Source organism: Dermacentor silvarum, chromosome 1 (assembly GCF_013339745.2).
Source record: "Dermacentor silvarum isolate Dsil-2018 chromosome 1, BIME_Dsil_1.4, whole genome shotgun sequence".
NCBI classification, from domain to species: Eukaryota; Metazoa; Arthropoda; class Arachnida; order Ixodida; family Ixodidae; genus Dermacentor; species Dermacentor silvarum.
The window spans coordinates 366,912,226-366,937,063 of NC_051154.1; the positions used below are offsets into that span (position 1 = coordinate 366,912,226).

At 43.5% G+C, this 24,838-nt stretch overlaps 1 pseudogene; it reads right to left on the reverse strand.

Annotated features, from left to right (window-relative positions):
- Positions 1-9,116: 9,116 nt before the first annotated feature.
- On the reverse strand, positions 9,117-18,495 carry LOC125943566 (uncharacterized; annotated as a pseudogene).
- Positions 18,496-24,838: the final 6,343 nt, after the last annotated feature.

A 24,838-nucleotide genomic window follows, 5' to 3' on the forward strand; every position in this document is an offset into this window, starting at 1 on the left:
TCTTGGTCGATGTAGGAGGATTTCACAGTGGTATTCAGAAGGCGTGAAAACTGATGGGCAACACTGTGGTTCCTTGCTAGCTCGAAGCGGAGACATTCCTTTATGATTGTCTACAGTAGAGATGTTGAAAACCAGAGATTGAATGCATAATCCGCAATGCTTTTGATGATGCCGTATTTACCCGCCAAATGAACGCACCCCCTCCTTTTCCCATTCGAACATAATGTTTTCTCTCTTCGTCGCATAATGATCGCACCCTGAACTTGCTTCCGTGAAGTAGGAGAGACACGGTACGATTCAGCATCCGATATGGCATCCGGCAGGTACGATTGTATAGGGCTCCGTATAAGACGCCAAGTCGTAACGTGTGTTTCCTGCTTTGCTATAGCAATCATATGGACACTCCAGGCGCATTTTAGCCGTCGGCGCCGACAATTGCGGCCCAATCTCCCGCATTCGAGGGTGGAAACTGGGAGGAAACGCACGACGTGTCGTCCCCAGGAGGCATGGTCATGTGATGTCTGCTGCGGAACTCCGTTACGAACAAGGCGGGCACCCCGTACTTCTACCAAATGTTCCGCACATAAACTATTTACAAGATGTATTTACAAAGACACTGAACACAGAACATTAGCAGAGATGGAAGATAGCCCAGTCAGGCTGTGTTGATTGTTCTTCGTCCTCGAGACATTGTTTTCTTGACCACACTGAAACAATATTTTCACTTTGGCTTTATGTAGTGCACCCTGTGAAGCATTTGCGTTCACTCCACTGCTGCGCCTGGTAATGTTGCCCACAGAGGATTACAACGCGATCATGAAAAGTGCTGGCAGAGGGAAGTGAACTCTCTGTCTGCTTCTCACTTCAATAAGCGTCTGAAACTAAAGATTACGCGATCTCAAGTATTAAACGCAGATGAATGCATCGCATACGAAGCCACAGCCATTTCAACTTGCCCAACCTTGGCACCCGCTGCAGATTCCCGCTAAGATAAGGTGCGCAAGCCATATATGCGTTCAGTTGCACTGACAGCTATGCGCTGCCATGGCCAGGTTAGAAGAGGAGACAGGTTCATTTGCCACACACTTTGTTATATTTAGGTTCAATGTACATGTTGTCCTAGGGCAGTAGGTTATGAGTGAAATGCTTCGTTATCGAGAGTTTTGTTATATTGAATTTTGTTACATAGAGGTCAACGGCCTTTAGACAGCAGTTCCCAAAGTATATCTTACCAGTAGTTAAGACTTTGGTTTATAGCTTGTAGCATGGCTCTGGATCCACAAGTGAGGAGGTGGGATGGGGATAGATTTTTTAGCTGCTTGCAGAACCCCGAAATGCTCTTTGCTTGAATTGATCTAGATGACACCTGGCATGAATGTGCCAAAGCGCTCATGCGTATCCTTTGGGGCATTGACATCTTTCTGAATACAAGGGTGAGAACTGCAGCAACCAAATGATCATCCATTCATCAAGCTTTTTTATTTTCACTTACTATTTTGCAACACCTTCAGGCACTGAATGTACTGAAAGTAAGACAGAAATTACTGAGTAGCCACAAAATGAAGGCTTACCAGCCATTTCGTCGGAGTGTGGCTTGGGTCCCTGTGCCGTAAACACGATGCAGTCAATGACGTAGTGCAGCTCAGGCACGTCGCCCGGGTGCAGGCAGGGGTGACAAGGACAGTGCCCATGATGACCGTCCGCTTGGGTGGTTTCTGGTACTGCACATGTGTGCTGCGCATCCCTGTGCACGGTAAAACACCTGCAAAATCCAAGTAACCGTTAGGTGAAGGGCACCAGCAGACCGAAGTCTTGAAGGAACAGGAAAAAAAGCATTAACGAGTTTTAGGGAACAATAAAGCTTGGTGACTCTGCGCATTGCACAAACCGTTCAAAATGAAAATATCCAAAAACGAGTTGCACTGGCAGACATTAGTCTTGAAGGAACAGGAAAGAAACATTAGGGAGTTTTAGGAACAGTAAGGCTTTGCATCTGTGCACACTGGATTAACCCTGCAAAAACAGGCTAGTGTGAGGAGAGTTGCACTGGCAGATCCAATTCTAGAAGGAACAAGAAAAATGAGCATTCAGGACTTTTAGTGACTAAGGCTTCGCAAATGAGTGCACTGCATGCCAGAGCCTCTATTCTCAACACGCATGGCGGCTGCACGGCCCCATCCGCCATCTTATCGGTCTCACTGGCTGTCCAGAGGTCACGTGTTTTTGAAATTTTTGCCTGGAAACGGAAGTTTTGCAAATACAATTTTGCGTTTTCATCAGAATAACGACACGTGACGTGCATCCGCAAATTTTATCGACTAAGACTGTTTTGTGGTCCTTGGCATCTATATTTCGACTTTACCGCTTTAAAAAGAAAGTGGACGGTAGTGTGCAGAAGCCCGTGCAATGCATCTGCAATTTCGCGAATATGTGGTGGCGTTCCAAGACAGCCGCCATGTCAGCTTGTTTATTGGCTGAAGGGATATGTCGTGAGGAGCGTCACAGCAAAAACTGTTTCGTAAAGGTTAATGTGACGTTGCATGACGTTGCGCTGGGCCGCCATTGCAGATATTTTCCGTCTTAATTTCTGGCGCGACAAGCCGCGCGAATTATGGTAATGAGTGGCCATATGCAACGGCGGCCGAGAGGCAAGCGTATCGCCGCATTTTCCCTGTCATTTGGGGTCATGAAAATCTTTTGTTCACAATGCGCGCTCATAGCATTTGCATCACTATCGGGTGGCGTTAGAATTTGTGTTTTGAACCATCCTTTTTATTAAAAACACGTTTATTTAAAAATATTGGTTGAAACTAGAAGCTTACTGGGACATTTTGCACTTTTTACTATTGCATTTGTCTTGTATTTAATATTAATGACTTCGCGTCATCAAAGGCTATGGCAATGGTGACTTCATAATTTATGAAAAGAAATGTACGCAAGGCGGCGCCTTAAAGTTTCCTCCCGTAAAGTCCCTATATAAGAAAAGTACCGCCATCTACTCTTTCCTCCGCCGCTCCTCTCCTAAAGCACTTGCTGTTTTCTTTACTTTTTGCTTGCGAAAGCCAAGTCGACGGTGGCGCACCTAGACAGTCCACGTTGAAGCTTTCAGGCCGGGCGCGCGCCGCTGCCGCCGCCGGCGACTGCGGCTGCGCAAAGGACTATCACCATGGCTCTGAGGCGGAAAAAAGAAAATATAAAGAAGTGAAAAGCACGCGCTATCATCGTCCAATCGGAGATACAGGAGAGAGGGAAGCGGCGTTTTTCAAAGGATGGCGGTACTTTTCTTATAGGGACTTTATCCTCCCGCGGTTCGAGTAAGCAGCGTAGTGAACAGGAGATGGCAAGCGCCGGCGCAGGCGGATACCTGTGGCGCGCGCAACGCTATCGATTATATTTGGCCGCTTCTGAGCCAGACGAGTTGGGCTGAGTCACTTGCATTTCACGAGATAACGATAACGCGGCCTAGAGCGTGCGCTCATCATCACTGGTAGGTCGCGTATGTTCTCAAGCTAGAAAGCAAGCGCGAGGGTGCCAATATACTGACACGTATACATGTTTATCTTCACCGCACTCTAAAGAAAAGGAGGAAAAGGGGTATTGAGGTTACTCCTTTAGGGGAGGAACTGGTCTGCCACAAGCCATTCCTCCTTTAGGGGGTAACTGCGACGGGATGAACTGTTACTCCCCTGGCGTTACTCCTTCAGGGAGGAACGGTTGCTCTTTCCCAGTACTCCTCAAGGGAGGACAGTTGCCATTTCCCATGCTCCTCAAGCGAGGAACGGTTGCCTTTTCCCAATGCTCCAAGGGAGGAACGGTTGCCCTTTCCCAATGCTCCTCAGAGGGACGGTTGCCCTTTCCCAATGCTCCTCAAGGAGGAACGGCCGCTCTTTCCCAATGCTCCTCAAGGGAGGAACGGTTGCCCTTCACAATGCTCCTCAAGGGAGGAACGGTTGCCCTTTTCCGATACTCCTCTAGAGAGCAACGGTTACTCTATGCCAATACTCTTCAAGGGAGCACCGGTTGCTCATTCCGAGGCTCCTCAAGGGACCATTAATTCATCTCTCCCCAAGTGGCAACCGGAAGAAAAATTTCAAAGAACATGATGGCACCAATTCCACTGCTTGATTAATGTTTTATTGGGTTGTCAATTTTGATTGACACAAATGCCCAAGTAGAGAGTAACTGGAGCATCATATCCATTTCTGCAAAAAAAAACATCCAAAAGTGCAGTAAATACTTTATTATAATCTAAATCTTTGGTGCAAAGCAGGTACATGCCGGATTTTTACAACTAGCTTACTGGCTCAAAAGAGTGTGAGCCACTCGGACGAGTGGTGTTGTCCGCAGACCACTGTGTATCTTTAGGAGAGGACACAACAGGTCAAATGTTTTTGAGCCTTCTTATTAAGACAATGTTGCATGTTCAGTAGAGGGCCATTTGTGTGGCAATGGCTGCCAAAAGGCTCCTTCCTTGATGGCAATGCCCTCCAGCACACCGTCAACTCCTGCGTGGTCAATATGCCTCCGGTGAAGGTCACTGTTGGTACATAATGTACCTTGGCAGGATCCTGCAACAAAGAACACATTTATATTTATGATTGTAATGGTAGCCTTGATGTTACGTTATTACAGCTGTTGCTACCAGTTGCAACAGACGACCCTGAAGGAAGATGCGTGCAGTGTTAAAGGAGTACTGACACAAAAATTCAAAGTCTACATCGATTTAGGTGGACACAACACACACATCATGCACAAAATATCAGCCGCGAATATAGCTTAGAATATAATTAAAACCACATTTAAAGTATGCGTGCGCAGCCAACCGCAAAGTGCAGCACCTCACGACATTGACGTCAAGCAGGGATTGTAAACAACTGAGAAAATGCTAAGTCACGAGTTCGCGCTGCCGTCGGGGCGGGGTCGGTCAGCAAGTTTCTCACCACTCCGATCGTCCCGGTGATTTTTTTTCTCCCTGGAGCACACGCTGGCCTCTTTCACCGCTGACGGAGGCACAAAAATCGACTGAATTTGTTTCTGACACGAGATAACTCTTGAAGTGACCTCGAAAGTGTGCATGTTATAAAATGTTGTGCGATATAGTAAATTGTTGCCGTGACATTGGCTCGCAAGCGGTCAGCGCAGCCGCCGCAGCAATCGTCCTCTACGAAGCGGCTCGCCTTGCCAACGTGTTCTCTCATCGCTACCAATGGCGTCAGCAAAACTAATTGTACTGTCATTTATGAGCGACGTAAATGTGCAGACGTTGATTGTTTTGACGAATATAGGTGCTTTATTACGACCTGCGGACGGATCGCAAGGGCCGTCGGCCCCCGGATGCAGACTGCCAGCCCCCCCCCCCCCCCCCCCCCCCCCGAGCTAGGCCTATCGTTTCCCAGCGATCGCCAGCTTGCCTGGCAATGCTCGTTCGCTACCGTCGAAGTCGATAAGTGACAGAAGTGGTCCCACTTTGTGCGCACTGCTGGATACTTAGAATGTACCCCGTTGAAGAGCAGCCAGATTTGCTCGCTTCCTTTCGAGGCGCGCCGAGCTTAGAGCAGTCCGATCATCTTCCACCAAGATATACGTATATATGTAGGCAGCCCCAAGCCTGATGATGTGCCGACTTTTACCCCGCCTTGTGTCCTGCTCCGGAATATGCTTCATTCCTAAAACGCCCTAGATGAATGGTTCGTACTACTTGTAGCGGTGTGTATATGTATATTCATATAGCTGTTGCTGGCCGCACTTTCCAAGTTGCTGCTTTATAGTGGATCCATTGAAAAGTGGTTGGCCATGTCTAATACGGTGGCGACTCCCGCCTGGAGGAAATAGTCGCCGCTGGATGACAATGACATCGCAAAGCACGTGCAGGTATAGCAGACAACTAGCAACACAAAGCTCGCGCGCCGGCGAGCGCACGTCCAGCTTTGTGGGATCACGTGCCCACTGTGCTTACAATCCCTCTTTTCCCCATCTCACTGCTCTCTAAAACCGAAACTTGGACGGTTCACTACAAGCATTTATCTGTTGCGCTCTGAAGCAAATGAGGTTTCACGTCATGATTACTGGGTCATTAGCTACTTATTACAGCCAAAAATTAAGATCGAAAATTTTTGTCAGCACTCCTTCAAAACCAGTGTCAAACCCAACGCTTTGGCAGCGCACTGACAATTAAACACAGTAGCAATGTAATCTGCATAATGTATATTAACGAGAGCACAACAGCTTAATTTCATTACCTGGAAAGAATTTTCCTCAAAAGGTAGAAACCGCTAGCAGTAAGGCCACAAGCTTATCCACATGTTAGTGATTAGTTTGTTTACATTCAAGCCAATTAGTTTGGCCCTACAAAAAAAGCTAGATATTTGCGGTTTTCAGGCAATATTTCACGCTGGAATTCTGTAAACTAGGGAATTTGTGTTCTGTACGTTTCTTAAACTCATCCTGGACATGGATGCATTGTTGAATGCTTTTTCATATTCACCCGCGCTCGTCTTTCCTTTCCTCTCGTCTTTCACTATTGTCTTTTATTTTGAGTTTTGCGCTACAAAGTATCATGTTCCGCAAAAGAGATTGTAAAAATTTAATACAGCAGGTATCCTCAAAACTAGTTCATATGGCCAGTAATTACAAGCTATCAATTTTATACTGATAGACTTACAGAATGGCTGATGAATGCTTCCATTCTCTCTTTCACCACTGTCGGGAGCAAACAAATTGCAGCAGTGAGCGTCACCTCTGAAAGAGACATGAATTGCACTGTCTTAAAAAGCATGAAGAGTTCAACTACAAGCAAAATTCATGCTTCAGTTTGAAAGACCTGTTTTAGTCACTATTCACTGCAGTCAGCATATAGGGTCCTTTATTAATTAAGCACACATGAGTGATTACATTTTGTGGGGTAGTCACGGTAACTACACTCAGTCATTGTAAGTATGCCAGGTCACCCAGCCAAGTAAGGTTCACGGGCATAGCACACCATAGACCTGCTTCTGACAGCACTTGAAGTGAGAAAGTTTACATGCACCTACTCATTACTATAATTTCTGCTTATCACTATGCAGTGAAAGCAGCAGGAATAAATTCACACTGCAATCTGCAACGCCGACACCGCATCCCAGCAAACCCGCTCCGTGAATGCGTCTCTCTCTCATTTTCTCGATCTTCCGAGCACAGAGCGCAAAACCTCTTCATCAACTCGCAGAGCATTGGCATGAGCGTGTGTGAACATGCCAGCTGTGGATGAAGAAGCCCGAACGCACTCATATGATTCGCAGAAATGCATGTTGTGCAAGCATGGCTGTATAGCCTAGTGGTTACGACGCGCTCGCCTTGGGACCGTGTGTACGCGGGTTCGAATCCTGCCTTGGCAAGAAAGTTTATTTTCTTTTATTTCTTAATAGTTTCAGCTGGCTTATACCTGTGTCACACGGGCACATTTGGAAGGCCCTCCAGCCGACGGCCTTCAAAATGCCACAGCTCTATCGACTCAAAAGAGTTGTCGCGCTGCTACACGGCACTTTTGAAAGGCCGTTGAGTGGTTCAGGCGTTTCTCGCAAAATTGTGTGGCGCTGCGGATCTTTATTTTCGTTTTCATGTCACCAAAAGTTAAACATTAAAACCGCTTAAAAGCACTATAATTACTTTTATATTTGTTTATACGGCGAAATGGCGGCGATATGACCTCAGCCGGCAGCACATGGAGTAGAGGGAGAGTGTACGAACACAAGCACATCGCTGTTGTCGAGAGCATGTGCAGTTCGCACATATTAAGTGGCGAAAATACTTTATTGAATAATTAATAACACTCATATATAGTATTTTAGAGCATTTTGGTTTGATTTGTTCTTTCTAACAATGAGTACGAGCACACTGTGAACGAGAGGGCATGTTCGCGCTGTTCCACTTCCGTTGCCCAAAGGCCATTCGAGATTTCGATAGAGCTGTAGGGTGCTCCGTTGACTCGATAGACTATTGACTCGGCGGCCTTCGAAACCGCCCTGTGATGCAGCTGGAACTTGACCTTTGAGTCAACTGACTATCGGTTGGAAGGCCTTCCAAACGCCCGTGTTACACGGGTATAAAACAGCTTCGCTGATAAAACGATGCTTTTCAGCTACAGTGCTGCTGTAGGCAGAATAATCTAACTGAAAATGATAGCAAACTGGTATGGTCTACTTTCAGTTCTAATACATGTACAGCAGTACACTTGTATCATTATTTGCATAGCAACAAAAACTCAATGAGCCAACATTCATACAAGAGGAATGAAATTTATCAATAAACAACTATCACACTTTACCTAACCAGGCCAGGAGGCGATAACCCATTTTTAAAGCACAAAAGTTATCTCAAACACGCGCCTGGATCTTTTGTGTGGGAAGCAACCATTCTACCTCTACACCAAGGCGGCAAAACCATACGGGACTTTAGCCGACTACATAGCGAGTGCAATTAATCAAATGTCCCGAACAGCGTTACCCTATTTTAACTTCACCTTTGGAGCTTGTTCGGCCACTCTTATTACAGGTCAATCTAGCCGAATAGTACATTTATCAGCCTTCACTTGGACGACTTCCATTCAAATTCAAATGTGCTCTTCTTTCTCCCTCTTTGTAAACCTTAATTTATTGTTTTAAATATACAATAAGTTATGGTTTTCAACCCGGCTTTTAACTGAAGTGTTCAAGCGATGATGAATGTGTTGCACAAGCAGACAACACCTCAGGCCTTCAGTAGTTCATACATGTCAGCGGTGTTTATGGCGTCCTCATGTGAGCTCTTCTGACAAGCTTTGCTTAGGACATCCCTGTAGTTGCTTATCCTGTGGAAGCCGACCATAAATATGACATGGCCTTTGGCATTTTCACTACGAAAATGCCAAAGTAACGCATGTTATTACACCACCATAAAAGAACTGCGCAAACAAAGCTTTCCCCGACAAGTTAAATGCTACAGCACCCGATTAACCCGATGTAAAATCAAGGGAATGGCACCACTGGAAGCTAAACACAAATCGAAACACTAATGTTGGCTTAGTGATAATTGAAATTACCGTCTATGGGCATCCTCTGAGGCAGCAGTGAGAGCAGTATCAAAATCTTCGAAGAAATTCTGCATGTGTCGTTTTTTCCTCGCTGCGTTTATTATTTTTTTGCAGCAGTTTTCAGCACTTCCTCCAACTTTTCCATTATGGAAATCTTTGTCAAGAGTTTGAATTCCAGCTGCACCTATAAATAAATTCATCAAGCATTTAATGACATTAAGCCCTGTAGCCGTGTTTTATCTACTGTGCAATATCACACAGGGCACAACCTCTGCACGATGTGTAGTCAGGGTGATGATTTCACCAAGACAGATAAAAGAGTTGCCGATGTGCTCACATACATACACATTCAAAGAAAAGTCATCATGCGCCAAGTACAAGAATACAGATAAAGAAACTGTGCCTCAAGTTTTTATAAAAAGGCTTTGAAGTACCATCCTCAAACCTTGTAATAGTGTCCATTCAAGTTATTCATGATGAATTAACCTTATGATCAATGTGGGACATATCAGTGCCACTTTTAAGGTTAGCACCGCAGTGCCGTGGATGCAAGACAAAACTGCTCAACACATTTGATCTGGCTGTACCTATACTTCCTTGGAACATTCTAATTCTCTGCTTTCGAATGAAACCCTGTTACAAGGTCTCCATTTTCTTCCTTTATGTCAATCTTCTACAACACCAGCCTTTTTTCTAAAGTTTCCAAAGGGACCAACAAAGCCACTTTCAAATACTTCTACCTTGTAAAAGAGCAAATACAAAATAAAACGCCAGGGTTACTATCTGCCACATTCACACACCAAGGATATAACAGGACACGTTCTTCCAATAGTCCTGCCAAGCGATTCTGTGCACGGAAGTGACAAAACGAGCTGTCACACAGATTGCTTGTTCTTTCCACTTGATCACTCATTTCTGGAAATCTAGAATTCGTCGCTTGGTCACTCGTAAGTGCTATGAGCAACTAGCCAATAGTGCAAAGCTGGAACAGCGTGTACATCAGATCAGCGACATACTACCGGTTGTTGCATGGAATGAGCAAACGACCAAATTTTTATACATGCAAGGAAAAAAAAAAATACTGCAAGACCTTCTAAAACATTTTATGCTGCTCTGTACAGAGAACATGCGTCATGCAAGTATTTGTTCCAAATCCACCATTTGCCCACCGAGATCGGGTCCAGCCCATATGGGCATGGCGCCCGCCCATATGGGCAAAGCCCGAGCCATTTTGACCTATCAGGGAGGGCTTATGGCCAATTTTGAATAAAAGCAGATTGGAATAGTTTTATGTTATACCAGCCCTAAAGTGCAGAACGTGGATTGAAAAAGCGTAATGAAACAATAAACTTGGAATGAACGCACGAGTATTATTATGCAAACTGAGGATGTCAAGAATGGATGGACGTGAGCGAAACAGCCTGTACTACCCAATTCCTCTGGGCAATTTTCTGCCATTATTGATTCAAAGATGCATCCATTGAAAAACTTACGATGGAGCTGATTGACAGCACGGGATACTTCAGCAGCATCTCGTCAACAGATGGGTTCTCCTTCGCCACCCATTCTCTTCTGCTTGCCAATGTCCTTGCCATACAATCTTCAATGTAGGCCATATCTGGCCTGGCCTTCAATATTTCGTTTGCCATGGCCGAAATGTGGCACGCAACTGTTTCGCCATCTTCAGCTTCGACCATGGCAGTTGCCTGAAAGCAAACATCAATTTTGTTTAGCCAGGTGGGCAAAAGCAGGCTTGGTGCAAGCAGGGCTATGCAAAATGTGAAATACATACTGTATATGGTCTCTCAATACGTTGAGGGGCAGCGCTCTCATTCACTGCAGCCCTCTTTCGGGGTGGGGCATTTTCAACATCTTCTTTTGACAACGCCCTCACTTTTTTTTCGTTCATATTTTGCCTTGTGGCGCAAAGCTTCACGCCATGAATCCTGTAAGGCACCAGAGTGGGTTATAGACATGTTATTAAAGTCGCAGGTCACATTCAGAAGTCAACTTTTTCTGCAGAATATAGATATTTTGTTGTTTATATGTTTTATGATGCCCAAACATTCAGAAACATATTGCAAAATAAATTATCTTGCTATCATCATTAGTTTGGGAGTTACAGCTAATTTTCCAACTCAAGCCCTCGTATGGCGACACCGAAACCACATTGCACTGGTTAAAAAATCAGTACTACTCCTTTTGCATAAATATTATACAAAAGACTTTTTGATTTATGTTGTCGGCGAGCAACATACACGAACAAAAAGATTTTAGTGCAGCTCATGGGGGCTCCAGCTATGAATGTGGTGCGTTTTAGGCCTCTGTGTTTTTGACAGCTTTCTCATGGTTTGAAAGATTTGTTGACTTTTCTCGCAAAACAAGATTTTGCTTCACATGTTACACAAGCTTTGATAACTTTCTGCTGATTATATTGAATTTAAATTTTCCACACTCATTCCTCACATCGACATGCATACAACGAACTATGACAAAAGAAATTGATGCCATACTTTTGCATTTACAGCTCATTTTACACATAAATTTGGTCAAAATGGGAAATTTTTCTCGCTTTGCTTAGTTTTTCGAACATAACTCCCTTAATATTGATCACATTACATTTATCCTAGTTCATTGCATAGGTCCCACGCTTAGCTACGTGAATGCCAAAGCATTATTCAATTCAATTCATTAGTTTTTTATCGTTGCTGGCATGACTAGCGGTTTTTTTTCACATTTTTAGGCAAAAATTAGCTGCCAAAGGATAAAGTGAACCATTTACGGCATTTTAAGTAGTTGGAAAAGCTAAATAAGACATGCTTATTCAGGAAAATGTTATTTGTAATCCTGGCTTACTTAAAAAAAATTTTTATGGCCAACCACCTCAAGTAGGCAACTGCAATTCTGTGACTTTGCATCACACCTCGCATGAAACTATTGACGGGCAGCAAGTACAAGACGTGAGTGCCACCCCTCAAAGCACAGGTGCTGCCACCACTTTTGGGTTGAAGGTTAGGTCATGTAATAACACTGTTTAGGAGGTTTACTGTATCTTTAAAAAAAACAGTGCCCCCAATTGACTCATATTAGAAGCAGGGAAAAAAGGCCGCAGTTTACCCCCAACATTCTGCTCTTTTATTTCATCTCACACAAATGTACTTAATGAGCTTATGCATATAATTAGAATTCCAGACACCTTGTCTGCCATGAAATCAGTTCCTAATGAGTGAATGATCGCTTGCAGGTGTTTGGCTATGCCAGGTGATTTATTTACAGCACATAGTGCACATATACAGCTCTGTCTTGTGCACCATGAAGATGATGATGCAGCAATGAATACAAAGGTGCACATAAGCTTACAGTCAACAGCTGACTTGTCAGGGCATCTCATGTGCATCTCAGCGCATCTCAGCAGGGCAACACATGTCCGTCTTCACCCAAATATGCATGCTTTTCATGGCCGAGATGTCCCAATTGGTTGCTCAATGTAAATAGTGAGCTTAGCATTAGCACAGTATAACACAATCCAATCAGTTTTCTGATAGTTTTCACGGTGTAAATATGGCTACTGAATTGCAGTGTTTATGTGCCAAGCCATTTAGGTGTGGCATAGTTAGGGGGGGAGGGGGCTTTAGATTAATTTTGACCACACGGAGTTCTTTAATGTGCATCCGCTGTCTTGACAGCCCACTTCTGACCAAGCGCGGCTTGTGCAAAGCAGGTATTAATTAGGCAGGCTTTACAACACGAATGATATCTGCAATAACATGTCACTCACATAGCCAGTCCCCATTGCATCAGCGAGGTTAGGGAATATTATGACCAGAGCCCGTGCTGCCTCAGTGTACAATCTCCCTGGGTACCTGGCAGAAATCACATATTACAAAAGCAAGAATGCAAGGCACTATCTAGCAGACCCAAGTTTTATGGTGAGTTTGGTAGGAAAGAATAACAGCAAGGGCAGCAATAATTCACAAACAAATAAAATTATGACAGATTTGGAATTTTCTCAGTACATCAAACATTAGCTCTCAGATGTTTCAGGTCAAATGCTAAATGTAAACACACAACAGTAGACTCAGCAAAAATATTTACTGCAGCATCACTTATTGAAGTCTCGATTTTTGTGCGCCATGACTAGAAACCGATGTTTAGCACTAAGAATGCTGTTTTAGGCACCTATAAGAGGCCATAAAGCTGTCATTAGTGAGGCGCTGTGTTCCTAAGAAAATCAATTTATTCTCAGTTGCCCAGTAGAAGTTCTTGTTCTACGGACTTCTACTGGGCAACTGAGGATAAATTGATTTTCTTAGGAACACAGCTCCTCACTAAATACCTGTTCAGTGAAATTCATTTTATTCTCTCAACAAAACAAAATAAGGTAAGTTGCGTAGGATACAAGATTTATCTGAAAGAAAGTGTGCCTACAGACACCATGAGAAAAGTTGTGAAAGTAATCACAAACAAGCACAAACTCAAAGTTTTCGGGTTTCATGTGCTTTTTTTTCTTACGTATTCAATTGTGTACAGAAAAGAAACAGTCCACATCCACCAAAGTTAGGGGCCCTTATTTGTACTTCGGAGTTTTCAATGATCCAATGCCCTATGGAATTCCAGAATGTTCACGGGTTAGAACATTTGACAGTTCTTTCAGTACCGAAGACCAGGATTTTTGTGCGAAGTAGACTGAAGTTTTGAACCAAGTCTATAAGGCACAGGTCAATTGGAGATGGTGGTGAACCTTCATAGAAATCCAAAAGAAGCCCCACATTTCAGGTCAACGTTGCAACCAAGCATTCAAGTTTTTCAATGATGGCTAAAAGCACTAAGTCACCTTTGTGTATCATAGTGGATAACGCAGTAATGCACTATGATGCTCTCACAGTGATGCTCTCGTCTGCTACAAAGCTAGTAACAACAGCTTTTACACTGGCAAAGTATTTACAGTAAAATTGGTTGCCTTCATCCAAGTGCCCTGGTAGGTGATAACATCGCAAAGTAAGGCTAGGGAGTTTTGCTCCTTTGAAGGTTCCTCAAGGTGCAGACAGACGGCACCATGACATACGATGTCAGTTTATCACATCATCATCATATATATTTCCGCTACTGTTGGAGTGCTGTTTCTGCAGGGTGTTGACACACGGTGGATAAATTAAGTCTTCTTTTTTTAAGTTTCGATAGCTAGGGCATTTCCGAATGCCTGCCCAATGAAAGGGCATTGCGACAAATTATAATCATCACCCAGAAGCAACAATTATTCTTCTCCGTTGATTGCTAGCAAAGATATTGCTTGTACACTGCAGGAAAGCCCTACACAGCCACACAGGGGGGAAAGGGTGACACCTACTTTACACACGTTAAGAGGATGAAGGTGAAAGACGCGCACCTGCACACTCACGAGACATTCATTAAATTCCATGACATTTTTATTCGAATGTGTTGTTACTTCCTATTGTTTTCTCCCACCAAAGGTCATGGTTTCAAGTGGCTTATTACCTTATATTAAGGTAGAGTAGAGGGAGTTGAACCAATGGTGGCACCATCAATATTTTTGGCCATAACGCTGGACGACGGATCTTTCGACCCATGAGCCATCAAGGCTCTAACCTTAACTGCTGTGACCCAGTAGTGACTTGTGCCGCAGTGAACATGTTAACAGGAATGTGAAGGGAACATTCAAGACACATCAATACGCTTTTCAAGGACATCTCCTTATATATGACTCACATATCATATAAGTACAGGTCATGGTGCAGCCACTGTAGGACCCTCTGGCGACCTGCGAAGTGCTGCCCGGCCTGGTGCCTTTGAACTGCCATGGCAATGTCTGGTGGTACAGCTGGGAGGCAGTACACACTGCCGCGTGCTGGCTGCGTCGGTTGTGGCGATTCTTGCAGAACATCTGCTATCCTATGATGGCAATAAAGAAAATATATTTTGCCATGCTGTTATGAGAAACCCTCTAATCCGTTTTAGTAGCACCTACCAACTGAGAAAAGAGACTTCTCAATTAAGAAGCCTCTTTTATTAGCCAACTTTCACAACAGTCTTTTTCAATGCAGTGTGCCACAAGACGGCCGTAAATGGAATGATAAAAGATGTAAAACCACTCACCGGACCTGGCGCAGGTCTCTTTGATTTTTATTTTCGATTTATTCTCGATGGCGTCTTCTTCCGAGATGTCCACGTGAACTTAAAAGTCCTCGTCAAAACACTGTAAAAATAAGAATGTCACAGCTAAGAGGACTACCTTACACAAGGATTAACAGTTCCGAAGTCTCAATATTGCAATACTAGTCACAGAAAATCTTGAAGCCAACATGAATTAGCGCAACAGCAAGTAACAAGTGCGATGTTTTACTATATTTAAAATTAAAACACACTACCAACGAGATTAGCCCACTCCTAGAAACGCAGGCTACTCAAACACGTGCAGCCCAGCTAGAGGCCCAAAACTACTGGAACGGACACCTTGCGTAGCCTCGACGTAAACTTCCCTGCACAAAGGAAATTCCGTGGATGCTATGAAGAAAGATTTGAAGCTGAAATTAGGCGCACCAATGATTGTCAACAAGAAATTTGAATGCGAACTAGCTGGAACATGTCAAACTTAGCGCTGCAGGGTTTTAATATAAAACGCACAAGAACGAGAGAGTATGACGGACAAAGCTCGAAAATGGGAGACAAAGCTACAGTAATCGATGAAAAACGCTGCTGCAAACTCTACAACACGACTACTTAAGAGAAAAAAAATCAATTGTGCACCATGTATTTGTTATTCACATACGTCAACAAGTAAGCACTCACCGTTAGGCCGAGGGTAGAGATGTCGACTTCTGCGAACATTTCCCGCTCCTTGAGATTTGCAATTAACTGCCGGCCCGTCCACGGCTCGTCGAAATTGACGACGACATTTTTGTCGCCGTACGTAACGAGGCACTTCGATGTCATGGCTTTGCGATTGCGTAGCACAAAGAACCACTACGTTCAAGCTTGGCGCATGTGCGTACCGCGGCACATGTGCGCACTCCCACGTGGGTGTGTTGATGTTGATGTTCATGTCGCAGCGACAGCGACATCGCGCGACCAAGTTTTTCCTTTTTTTCTTTCATTTTTTTAACTTCCAATTCTGTGACACAAAAATAAGGCAGTGTGCTGTAATTGAAACTATTTTTCGGCCATGTGTTGCTTTCAAAAATTACTAACTAATCAACCCCATCGTGTTACAAAACCACCTTTTGGAATGGAGCCTTGTTAAACGGCTTTGCCGTTGCGGCGGTTGCGGCTTGTGTCGGATTTGTTTACGAAGCCTACAGCGAAAAGTAGAACTTGTCAACCGTGCTTTCAGCGGCGTGTTCGTCTCTACCGACTGCTATATATACTTGTGTCGATTGTGGATGTATGCGAAGTCTGCGATTACGGAGAACTTTTTCACGCGCCCGGCCCCTCCCGCCTGTTATTTTGGATTAACAGCAAGAAAACGTGGCTTTCCAGCGAGCAACAGAGCACGTTTCTAACGCACGCAAACGGTCTGGCGGTGTGTGTTTTCAACGATGAATGTGAAGTACTGCCCGAAGTGCCCGTTCTTCTCTTACCAGCTAGCCATAGTGATAACGCATATAGGTTTAGTGCACAGTGGAGAGCCGAACTTCAGCATATTCTGCGGCATCGAAGGCTGCGCCAACACGTACAGGAACTTTTCCTCGTATAGGTCACACCTGTATCGTCGCCACGCAGCCGTGCTAGAAGAAAATGGCAGCAATTGCCATCAGCCATCCGTCGAGCGCCCAAGTCTTGGAAGTAGCGCTGAACTGCCATCAAGCGAAGAGTTTCTACAAGAAATGGACAGTGCCGACATGGCATCCACCGACACCGGTATACTGCAGGAAGAAGCCTCTGTGGAAGATTTGCCATCACAGCAGAGGGCAGCTCCAGATAATCACTTTGAGCGCTTTCTGCAACAAGCGAAATCTACGTTATGGGATTTCTTCTTTTCTGTTACAGCGCAACATAGCATAGCGTATGTTGCAGCTGAGAAGATATTTACTGAATTGAAGGTAGTGTTTGAGCTTGTGCTAAAGGCATATAGCGAAGAGCTTGTGAAGACAATGAGGGCACCGGCGATGGGCCCTGAATTGCAGAGTCTTCTTCACTGTTCATTTCTGCCTGAACTGTTTGATGGAATTGACAGCAAATGGAAACGGGGAAAGTATATAGTGGAGAATTTTCCATTTGTGCCACCTGAAGAGCACTATGTAGGCGAGGCTGCAAAATATCACTACGTCCCATTGCCAAAACTCCTGACTACACTTTGTCAGCTCCCTGACGTTGCAGCTCATTTGACACTACCAAATATCGAGCAGCATGCACCCTCAGTGTACAGAGATTACACAGATGGCCTGGTGTACAGGGACTACCTGCAATCTGTCATTCCAGAGGGCAGCACGCACAGTATTATTCTTTTATTTTACACAGATGAGATAGAAGTGGTAAATCCCCTCGGAGCAAAGCGAGGCAAACACAAGATTCTTGCTGTATACTGTGGCTTGCTGAATCTCCACACCAAGTATAGATGCCAGCTTGACAATATCTATCTGATCATTCTTGTGCGCTATGTGCATGTCAAGATTCATGGTCTCGGCAGCATACTGCAGCCACTGTTGGAAGATCTGAAGAAGATGCACAAGGAGGGCCTCACATTAAGTGTTGAAGGACATGACATAAATGCCAGAGTTGTTGTGTTCGCCTTTTGTGGAGACAATCTGTCACTGAACCGCCTAGGTGGTTTCTCATGCTGCTTCAGCAACGGACGAGTTTGTCGTTACTGCATGGTATCGGCAAAGCACCTAGCAGAAAAGACCAGCGAAATAATGTGTCAGGCACGCACATTTGACAGGCACAAGTTGCACTTAGCGGCTGTTGCTGTAAACATAGCTAACAGACGCCTATATGGTGTCAATGAGGCCTCTCCTCTGCTTCAGCTTCCATACTTTGATGCGACTCGGCAGTTGCCTCCGGATATAATGCACGATACCTTAGAAGGTGGAGCAGAATGTGTCCTTCGACAAGTCCTAAAATCTCTCCAGTCTTGTAAATTGCTGTCTAAGCAAGATCTGGATGAAGTGTCGTCATTTGAATATGGCCAAAACGACGCAAAGAACAAGCCTCCACCGATCAACATCTCGTTTCTTAAGGCTAATTCTGTCTTGGCAGGAACAGCATCGAGCAAATGGTGCTTGTTCAGATTTTCCCCACTGATCTTTGGAGCAAGAGTCCCGGTAGGGAATGAAGACTGGGAGGTGCTTTTGAAGTTTCGAGAGATCATTGATATCATCTTTGCCTCTGAAATCGAATCATCACGTCTGGCTTACTTGGATGTTCTTGCACAAAGCTTTTTGGTTGAGTTTGTAAAACAATGTGGCCCTGAAGGGCTCATCCCCAAGCTGCATTACATGGTGCACTATGCCAGGTTTGTGCGTGAGGTTGGCCCACTGAAAAACTTCTGGTCAATGAGATTTGAGGCAAAGCACCAAAGCTTCAAAAGGATGGCAGCAACTGTCAAGAATTTCCGAAATTTGACACACACTCTAGCACAAAGGCATCAGATAAAACAGCTGTCAACTGCACACGTTCCGATTATACCAAGAACTTGAAACGGTAGGAAGCAAGCCTATTGAATGGAGCACACTCCCAACTTGTGCCAAAGAAGTTCTGCCAATGACAGTCCATGAAGTCAAAAATGCAATGGTTGATCGACGTACTTACAAGGCTGGTAGTGTTCTAGTCATGAAAACGGAGGATGGTCCAGAGTTTTAGGAGATTGAGCGACTGCTTGTGGCAAGAGGAGTGCTCTATACACTCACAAGAACGCTGGTTGTGGAGTACTTTGACAGGCACAGGTATTGCTATTGTACCCGAAGATCAGATGAACAGGAAATTCAAGAGGCTAGTGAAAGATTCGAGCCATACCTGCTAGACATCTATGGAAGTGGTGAACTGGTCCCCGAATGGAAAACTTGGTAGACAAACTCGTGACTTGTTTAGCAATACTGCAACATTGTATTAACTTGTGATTAGAGTCCTCTTATGAGCAGAGATCCTGTTTGCTTCCAATAAACTTAGTTGCAGATGCTTAGTTGCAGATGCTTAGTTAGATGCTCTTTTCTGTCCTGAACTTCTTTCCGCCCTTGGTTACGGCTTAACATCGTGTAATAAGTAGAGTCCTTTGGTTTCACGTTTTATATTTCTTAAAAATCAGTTGTTACATTTAAAGAGCAACACCTGGGAGAGATTGTGTTTTTTTTTGTCTCGCATACACCTTGTTGCAAGGAATCCACAAAATCTGACCCACTCAAATTATTGCACTTCATAGCAGACGTCATGGATTCAAACTAGAGCAGTAAACAGTCCTGTTTTTATTGTTGTTAGCACACCTTTACGGCACAAGCTTTATGCTGTAATGCAGATGAAGGTCAAAAGTTGAATGCAGCAGAGCCAGAAAACATGTTAGAGGCATCAGGCACCATGAAGCTGCTGCGTAGTGAATTATGTAATAATGTGTTTTGTGCATTTGCATGACAATGATTGATAATTAAAATAGTAAATTATGGTGTTTAACATCCTGAAACTGCTTAGTGGAATAAATGCCATAGGGGCAGGTTCCAGATTAATTTTGACCTGTTGGTGTCATCTAAACATGCACCTAAAGCACAAATACACAAGTGGTTGCATTCCTCCTCCCCCCCCCCCACGAAAATGTCGCTTGGAATGAACCCACGGCCTCTTGCTCACCAGCATAATGCTATACCCACTGAGCTTCCATGGCAGGCATGGCTTATAATTGTAGACAAAGTTCATCTTGGGAATACTATTTCAGGCTGCAGTGTAAATGGAACACAAATTAAGTAGCTTCACATCAATGCAATGTGAATGTTATGTCAAAAGGCCAGCTATTAAACAAGGTACTTTTTCGGCATTGTGAAAATGTGCATCTTCTGTGGAAAAAAGTTTGCACCACAAAAATTCTATTACATTTTAAGCTATCTACAGATGAGGTAATGTTACTATAGCACCATATGCTGAACCATGTTTTGGAATAAACACTGCTGTGTCAGTAAAACGAGGACGGCTACTTTCTAAGCGCAGTTCATAGATATTGTGACATCAAAAACTATTAATACCGAAAAGTGCAAACACACCAATTTAGATACAAGCAGTGCCTCTATACAAAGAGATAAGTACAGTATGTTTTTTGCTAACTAGCACCCACTCTGGCTGCAGATGGGCAGAACGCTGACAGTGATGTCACGCTGTTTGCAAGTGGAGAGGTTCATTTCTTGATCTAGTGTTCTTGATGCTTCCAGCAAAAGGCAATTTCTCAATTGCATACAACCCATCACCGCTGCTAAACCGCTATTGTGTACTGCTGCTGAGCATGCTGTCACAGTTTTGACTGGCTGCCACAGCAAACACATTCCGATGGGGGCAGAGCACAAAAACACTCTTAACTTAACCCTTTAGGCCCTGGCGTCCTATAAAATGGAAACGAAAAGAAATTGTTCTTAATCGTTTCGCAAATGGTTAACAAACTCAAAAAAGAATTTGAGCTATTCTCCATACACCTCCGCCAGCATAGGTGACAGTTTTTTCATCCTTGTCTTTCTCAGAAAGCCCTAGAGGTGAAATAAAATGGCGGCAGGCAAGAATCACGACTGCAGCAGTTTCCACGTCTTTTGATAATATTTTACTCAATACCTATTGCCTCGGTAGCAATCATAATTTTGTGTGTTCTTTCTGATATGGTTAGGAGTGTTTTTATATCGAGAACTTTTGCCTCTTATTTGCGCATAGCCCACAGCACGCCATGATCTGCGTGTCCTAAATATAGCACACCAGGGCTCAATCGTTGTAAAGGGCCCTGAATAAGTTGAATGTACAGTGATGACGCTGTTGCTTGTAACAGCTTCCGAATTCTTGTGTTATTATTCCCAAGGCGGTAAGTCAGCCTGCTCTTCTGTATTCAGGGGAAAGGGAACTTCTATACTAATAAGTATGTGTGTCAAGGACGCAAATATGTTTGCTGCACTATAGGAAGTGTGCGTGTTAGAGGTAGAAGACGATGACGATGAAAAGCAGGATATACAGTTTGCCTTTGCAGGCTAGGGGAACAGTAATTGCTACACAGTAGACGAAGAATTTGCCATATATGGCGAAAATACATCTGACAAAGTGACTATCAAGTAAATGGAGGCCATTCAAGTGCAATAATGAAGGAAGTGGGCGTGTTACAGGTAGATGACGATGAAAAACCAGGATACACATGTCCGGAACCGAGGGGTCGCAGCGGAGCGCTAGAACAAGAGGACCAGTGCAGCATTATTTTAGAACAGACTAGCGCGTGCCATGCTTACGCATCGAGCATGCGCCGCCCAACTTTATTTTCGTCGTCTTTTGCAGCCGGCACCAAGGCACCCGCCGAGAGTGCCGACCATAGCGTCGCCGCGTTGTGGCGTCGGTGGGCGCTACACACAGTTTGCTTTTGCAGGCTTGGGGAACAGTAATTGCTGCACAATAGACATGGATTTGGCCATCTATGGCGAAAATACATCTGATAAAGCGACTGTCAAAGATAGAGGCCATTGAAGTGCAATGATGAGCCGTGTATAACCAGCACGAAGAATACTTTTGATGCCTCTGATGCAAAAGAACCACTGTCAAATGACCATCATGCAAGTTTTTACACATTTAAATGTGTGATACAGCTGAGAATAATATGCAACTTCGAAATACTTCATATTGCTCTTTACATCCACTAAGCCCTGGTGTCCTATATATAGGACATGACGCCATATCTTATGCTGATGTGGTGCTCCGAATAAAATTAATATTTTTGTGCTTCTTGGGCCGTAGTAAATCAATACAAAACGAAAAAAAATTTCTGCACGATAAAAAAAATTCAGGGCTGAAAGGGTTAGAATTATGTTCATATTAAAGAGCAATATCTAATCGAAGTTCATCCTCAGCCCACTACTATAACACCTCTTGCAGCTGAGGTGTTGCTTTCGGATGTTATAAACTCTATGAAACAACTTTATGTGGTAGATAAAGAGGTTTTCTAAATTGAGCATTCATATTGCCATAAGGGGGATGGCTTGCATTGCTCTACCCCAAAATTCTCAGTAGAAACAATGAAAACAGCAGTAACCAAGCTGGGAAAATTGAACACAAGGCAACAAATTATTCTTACAATAAAGATACTTTACTGGCAACAAAATTGCATAATGCTATGTTAGATGTGGGTAAAATACACGCTCACAATGTGCTAATTTTCTGAATTGCACTGAAATTAGGTGTCTTTTTTGTGGCAATAGGAAGATCACCAGTTTCCGGAAATATGTGACCAGCATGTAGATAAAGCATAAATCTGTTGAAACAGTGCAATGTCCAAAATACCTAGTGTTCCTACTCTAATAAAACTTGAGCTAATGTCACCATGTACTGTAGAATGGAATGTTTATTTCAATTTATTTTGTTCATGTTACACAAGAAGGGTGTCAATCAAAGTGTTGGACTCAAGGAAAAAAAGAAGCAAAAGTGTCGAAAACAAGAGTGGAACAGGTAAAAGTATCATGAAATACAGTAAAAAGTAGAAATTCAATAAACTAGCAAATTTACAGCTATTAATTGCAGTCCATGAGCAAATCGGCAAACGAGGAATGATATTTGCCCTTTCCAGATGCACTGGCGCTGCTATGCAGATTTTTTCTGAACCTGTACGATGGCGATGGGTTTGCAGCTTATTCGGTTTTCACAGCGTTTAGTTATACTACAATCGACAAGCGAAAAATATACTGCATGTTCATTGTGTCGCTGTGAAAAAGTAATGGACTGTTGATGAACGTAAGGCTGCGTTAATTTCTGACTGTTAATAGGATACTAAAGAGAAAAGTAATTCCATCTGCATTAGTAAATTGCCCGTCTACAATACTGAAACTGCCATTATCACCACGAGTAGGGACTTTGCAAGCGACAGAAGATGCAAAAAGGAAGGATGGATGGCAACGCAGCCTTCCCGCACCAGCTCACTGTGAAGTCATGGATTGTGACAGCGCCTGCTGGGACCTAGTTAAATGCTTATCGGTAAAAATGGATTACATTGTGTTCTAAACGAGCCATAAACTGAGGATGGCTAAGTAAATGTTCCTGAATCTTGCCAACATGGCCCAAATAGAAAAAAATATATACTGGGCCAAACAACACATATACGAACGCGGAGCAGTGGGAGACCGTGCTGTTCAGTTCAGACAGCGAGTACCAACTACAAGTCATCAGGCAAGCCGAAGATGCCGCTAGGACCCAAGGGCTCCTGGCCGCCATCTAAGGGAGGGGAGATAAACTCCTCTTACACTTGCCCTTTTTAATAAAAGTTGTTTCTCTTTCTCTCTCAAAATTCGTGACGTCACGCTGACATGCTTCTGCTGAGGTTTCGGCACAAATTAAAAAAAATTAAACTTTGACCTTCATTTTCTGGTTTAATCACTTTTGATAATTAACTGATCATTGCCAAATTAACAAAAGTACTTTTCAAAGAATACTTCAATAAAAACGGAGTTATTCTTTCACTGTAGTGTTCCTCTAAGCCCTAGAAAGCTGCGCTCAAAGAATGTGTATGATAAAATATTCGTGTGCACAAAGTATTTTAAAAAGGCTTCTTCTGGGAACATATTGCTTAGCGTTCCGAATGTTTTGCGCCATGTTCCCTGTTTCTACTTCACTTTTCTTTGTGAGTTATTGGGACACAATTTTGGAAAAGAGTTCAAGTCCTGGAAAATGTAATTCAATAGGAATGCTGTTCCACACAAGATAGCCCAGATTAAGGTTGATCTCAACCTCGATCGTATGCGGCAAGCCTTTTACAGACTTGTATTTTGCAAGTAAAGAGATGAACACAGACTACATTGCTTATGGTCTCCTTAATTTTCCTATATATGCTTATAAGGTAACCATTGTGAAACACAGCCTCACACTTGGCGAGACACATTTGCCTTTCTTTAGAAAAGCCAAGGAATGTGCTGAGCGACACAAAATACTCGTACGCCACCGGCTTCTCACAACCCACGTGTTTCCTTGGCCTATCCATCACCTCATCCCGCTATGTAAAACTTGCGCTGTCCCTCCTGTAGGTGTTGAAAAGTGCAAATACAGACACTGTGCGGTTTCTTGTGGTATGAAATGGCTGGTTAGTTTTTCCAGATATTTCACTCAATTTTACCACAAACTATGTTGTGGAGAAGTGTTCTAGAGTGTTATTATTTGTCTAAGCAAAGTTACTCATAGCTGCCTTTGAATTTTTACTTGTGTGATGGAATGGTTGTGTTATTCGAAAGGACAACCTCAGCGGCACGTTTAGTTGTGTGTGGCTGGTGTCTGAATTACCTGGAAAAAGAATAAAGCACGCAGAGACAAGCCATATTTTATGCAACAGGAATTGAGCATTGGGAGAAAGGGGGTCTGTTTCAGTGCATTCATACTGATATGTCTCGAATACTGACAGGATATATATAAAACATGCTGCACAGTTTTGTTTGTCTCCTATATTGGCAGTGACATTGAATTAAGATGAATGCCATACGGACTTTGCATATTTAAGCTACATTCAAACATACAGTAGATATGCTAGTTGCAGTTGTTTGTTTCTGTGGAGACATTTTTTTACCTGCATATAGCATGGGGTTTTAAGCAGATTTTACTTACAGCATCCATTCAGTTTGGCAGTAAAGTCAAATTCAGTGA